Consider the following 5,143-nt stretch of genomic DNA (forward strand, 5'->3'; position numbering starts at 1 on the left):
AGTCTGAGCTGGACCGTCACCTGTAGCACTTCGGCGATAATAAACCAGTGACTTCAATAATAGTGTTTCCTTTCTACTAACGTGAAAACACTACAAATAGGAAGGAACTTATCCATGTCAGAGGCCCAGCTTGGAGTTTACCAGTACTTAGCCATACTCCAGGACACTCTAATCTCTGACGACCAGCCGTCCACAACAGGGGTGCCACCCGGTCCAGAGCCTGTCAATGAAGGTCCAAGTCCTATGAAAGGAAAGGGCCGTGGGAAGCGGCGCTCCCTGTCTCCCCACACTGTGAAAAAATTTGTCGTAAATTTACAAAAATTTTGTAAACTCGAATTACAGTAGGCGCTCGCTATAGTTCCGCCTCGGGTTCAGAATTGGAGTGGGTGAGTGGGGTCGCCAGAGGCGGAACTATAGCGAGCGTCTTCCCCCACTCCTTCTCTACCGCTCTCGCTCACACTGCTGGCCGGCTGGCAGCCCGGGGGGAAGGTGGTGGGGAGGAGGAAGAGAGGGGGGCCGCTTCTCGCTTGGAGTAGGGGAACCAGGCCTGGCGGGGAGGGAGCGCCGGCGGAACTATAGAGAGAGCGGAACTATAGCGAGCCCTCACTGTATAATTTAAGTTGTAAATTTATGACAGCACATCTTTTACTCGCCAAGGGATTTGAAGTCGATACATACTGCATGTATTTTTACGATTACAAATTGTAATTTTACGACTTGCGTCAAGGAAAATTTTCCTGTAAACCTACCTACTTTTTTTCACAGTGCAAAACGTCCTGGCGGGAAAAGCGCAGTTAAGACAGGACAGACTACGCGCACCCGCGCTTTCAAGCCACCAGTACGATAGCAAGATCCAATTGGGGTGGAACCGCCCAATGGTGACTTTTCCGCTCTAAATGAAATGTTATTTGAGTTTGTTTCTCTCGCTATGTGTTTGTAGTGTATTTGCTAACTGTTCTCATAACAATCACGTTGTCCTGTGTTTATCATCTTTATTTGTGTTCACACCATCTCTAGGTGTGATTTGTTATTTCTTGGTTTGTTAAATTCATATTTTAACATTTGTTTTGTAGAGTGTTATGTTATTTGTTCCACCCTTTTTTCTAGAGTTTATGCTCTTTTGTATTGTTATTTATGATTGTTTATATCCTCATGCTGACAGCTAAGGGTTTTTCCTTTTTCATAAAATGATCTCGATGTCAGCATTCCTAAAGAGAAGGGGGGATGTGCAGCGAGAAATTTGTAATGGTTCCGGGAGAGTAGGCAGCCTCCCATTGGCTCCCGTCACCAGCTTCTAGTACCGGCCGCTAGGGCGCGGTTAAGGTAAGGTGAGCTGGTCAGCTGTTTTGTGTGTTGCTCACTTCTGTGCGAACTGCTAAGTGGAATAAACCATTCTCGCAACCACAACCCTGCTCGTCTCATCGCTCCTCGATCCCGACACAATCATCCTTCCGTACTTTCATCATTTTCGATGATCCAAATGCCATTAATTTTTGGGGGTTCATCATCCTGCTCTTTTCAAACACTTGAGACATTGCATCATAGTAAATCGAATTTATCCGCATCCGCTCCACTGCCAGAACATAGTAGAGTCATGTCCTCAATTTCCTTATATCTCTTTGCCAGTTATCCAATTCGTTGGGAACAGTCTTCTCCTGAAAACGTCCTTCCAAACTTGCTAAATTTTTCACTGATCTCTCCATACAGGTGGTCTGAGCGATGTATATATCGTCATCAAATAGTGGTTTGTAGGGCCAGGCGCGTCGCAGCGTAACAGTGTTTCGTGAGATATCGCGAAGCCTGTTACGCGAGACGTGGATCAGGTATTTGGGGCACGTCATGCGCCGCCCGAATGACCACCCCCTCCAGCGGGCATACCACCTCAACTACGGCACAAAGAAGATCGGTAGGCCCTGTTTCATCTTCCGGTCCACTGTGGAGAAGGACCTCCACCGGCTGCCCGAGCCTGCCCAAGGCTGGGATCAGCTACTCCTCAACAGGGCCCACACCAAGGACCACCTGCAGGCGGTGCGGGACCTGGACGTCTCCTCCGATGATGGAGGGGAGGCCGACGACCCCGACCCTGAGGACCGGCACGGCTACAGACAAGCCCTGGCACTGGACTCTGAAGAGGATAGCGACGAGCAGGCAGATGATTTACAATGAACAGTGTGTGGGCCTGGCCCCGGTAACGACTGACGATTGACCCGAATAGACATGACATTGCACGTGCGACGTTCTAGTTAAATGGCTTGGTTTTGGTTTTGCATCGCTATGTCTGTCTCCCCGCTGCCACCCCCACCCGCTTGTCTCGCCTCTTCTCCTTGCTGCTGATATATTATTTGACTATTAAACACTGATCTATGAACCCTGTCCACACGCTCACCTTAATTAATATAACACACTCTACGAAATTAACTGGCTCGTCCAGGCCCTCGGCGGTGGCGCTGTGGCACACAGCCCAAGCAAAACCACATACGCCCAGAGATCAGCGATTTCCGACATCTCATATGGGTGTAGGCACAGTTTACACTTCCCTTACAGGTTGGTAGTGAGGTCCGGCTATGGACGGCAGAACCCTTCAGGCTCTGAGAACATATCCATTGGACAAGTGTTGTCCCGCCTCTCTACTCTATGATGATGATGATGATGATGATGATCCTGATGAAGAAGGTAAGACTCTATGCTCAAGTTAAATGCATCTACTTGTTAATGCTAAAATTGTTCCTGCACTATATCAGAAGTTACTTGTTTCTCATTTGAAGGTTTACAGGATGTAAAGCCCATAATTTCTCAAATACCTATAAAAAACCCTGACTTAATTATAACAATTAGTGATTCCGAGAGTGAGGAAGATAGTGAAATACCTGCTCAAAGTAAGGAGAAACCTGGTGAGCAAACTTGGGATATACATGTTTTGAGAATTCATTTGAAATTCTTAAAATTTTTCATTGCTTTGGATATTTTTCTAAATTTAGGTGCACCACTTATTGGCTGTTGTGTATGTGAAAAGATAGTTACAAAAGCAGATATTATATGCATAAAATGTAACAAGTACATGCATGACATCCTTCCATGCTCCCTTGATAATATGTGCATCAACTGCTGTGGTCAGTTTCTTGCATACTTTTACATTTATTCTTAAATTAAACAAATTCTTGTACTGTATTTCCATTTTTTTCCTCAGATTACTCATTTGAAGAGTATTGTTGTGAACCGGGCCAGGGGCTCGCGGTTGCACTAGGAGGCAGAGGAGGTCGAGTGAAAGTCAGGAGTTGAGCAAAACCAGTATTTATTGAGTTTTTAAAACACAAGGCACTTTGTAGCGCGTAAGCGGGTAGCGCGGGTGCACAGCACAAGCGGAAGAACGCGGTAGCGTAGAGAGTCTGAGAGCGGAGCGTCCTACTCGTAGCTCGTTCCAGACAGAAGTGTCTGGCCGAGCGGCGCGCGGCCCGCACGCCCCTCAGTCGAGCCTCCCGCCAGAGCCCTGGCGGGTGGAGGGGGTTCGCTCGCTGCGTACGGTAAAAAGAATGTCTTGAAATCCCAGGAAATTTCTGGGATTTTAAGGTTGGGTGGATAATTACAAGATTGGCCCTTGAAATCCCAGAATTTGTCTAGAAACCCGTAGATTCCAAGGGAAATCCTTGGAATTTTCGTCTGGTATTCAAGGGTTCTCCTTGAAGTATCCAGATCGTGCTTCAAGGAAAACCCTCGAATACCAAACAAAAATTCCAAGGATTTTCCTTGAAAGCTACGGGTTACAAGGCAGAGTCTGGGATTTCAAGTGCCAATCTTAAAATTATCCACCCGACCTTGAAATCTTAGAAATTTCATGGGATTTCAAGAAATTCTTTTTAGCGTGCGGGAACTCGCCGCCAGGGCGCAGCACTTCGCGGAGGCAGTAACGCTCACACAGGCCGTGCCGTGAGCCGTGTGGTGGGGGGCAGCGTGTCAACAGGCGACCGAGTCGTCTGCTAAAGTGCTCAATGTTTGCAATTATTCCAATCGAATCTCACTTCACAACACTACCCTCCCCTCTCTCCGAGAGCCCTTTCGCATAGGGGATGCGAAAGTGGAAGGTGGCGTGAATGAGTGTGGTTCCCCTCCTTCGGAGCGACTAGGACGTTGGGAATACCCCACTAAAACCAACGTCGGAACCCAAGGCTAAGGTTATAGACTGGCAAGGTTTGCCAGAGCTGGGCTGTCAGCCATCTGGCAAGCCCAGGTCAGTACTGGCAAAAATTTGCACTGTATAAAACAAGCCAACTGACTGCCTCAGAGCGAGTAGAGTGATCTTGAGGTTCTCGGTCTTGATTCGTCTTGAATGGTCTCGGGCTGCTCCTTCCTGGGCAAGCTGATTCTGGATCCTTGAAGTCTGGTCGAAGGAGGCGACGGGCTCCAAGGTTGATGACTTGTAGACTCCGGGGTACTGGCAGGGCTAGCAGTGCGGGGAGAGTGAAGCTGAAACAAATTTCCATTTCCGTAGTAACTTCTGACCCAACAAGTTTGTCCCGTTTAACCTCCCGTGAGTGTTGAAAACATTCCCAAGGAACTGATATTTTTATCCCACTTGAATTTTATAATTGATTAAGTTTCCCTTTTAAGTGCTCTAAACCATGGTTAATTAGTTCAGGCCATAACAAGAATCAGTCCCTTATTGCTGCTACTTAACTTTTGGCTACTTCCATGGCGGAGTTGCTGGTGGGTTGCCATCGATCCAGCCCCGTAACTGCTCTCATCTCCAGCTGCTCCCTCGTTCTCTTGATTAATAATTGGTTTCGTGATAGTTAACTTTAGCTCGGTCCCATGGACTGGCTTAGTTAGCTCGTGCAAATTTACTCATTAGCTTTTCACAACCAGTGACTGCTTAATATGAGTGGTTTGCTTTACTCTTTCCCTGTGGCTAGTGTTACTGCCAGTTACAAGTTCATGACCATGACCATGTTAAAAGAGAGGGGATCTTTTTTTCTTTTTTGAAATTCGACACAGTAGTGCCGAGAGAAGCAAGTGTTTTGCCCTGAGCCCAGAATCTGAGTGTGTATTTAGTTAAGTAATAAAAATAATTATTCAGAGTCTGAATGTGTTATCCCTCCCTTCCACACCACCCTCTCCCTCTCTCTCTCTCCTTTCTCAAGTAATAAAA

The sequence above is a fragment of the Frankliniella occidentalis genome, unplaced genomic scaffold (genome assembly GCF_000697945.3).
Source record: "Frankliniella occidentalis isolate FOCC.00 unplaced genomic scaffold, Focc_3.1 Scaffold199, whole genome shotgun sequence".
NCBI classification, from domain to species: Eukaryota; Metazoa; Arthropoda; class Insecta; order Thysanoptera; family Thripidae; genus Frankliniella; species Frankliniella occidentalis.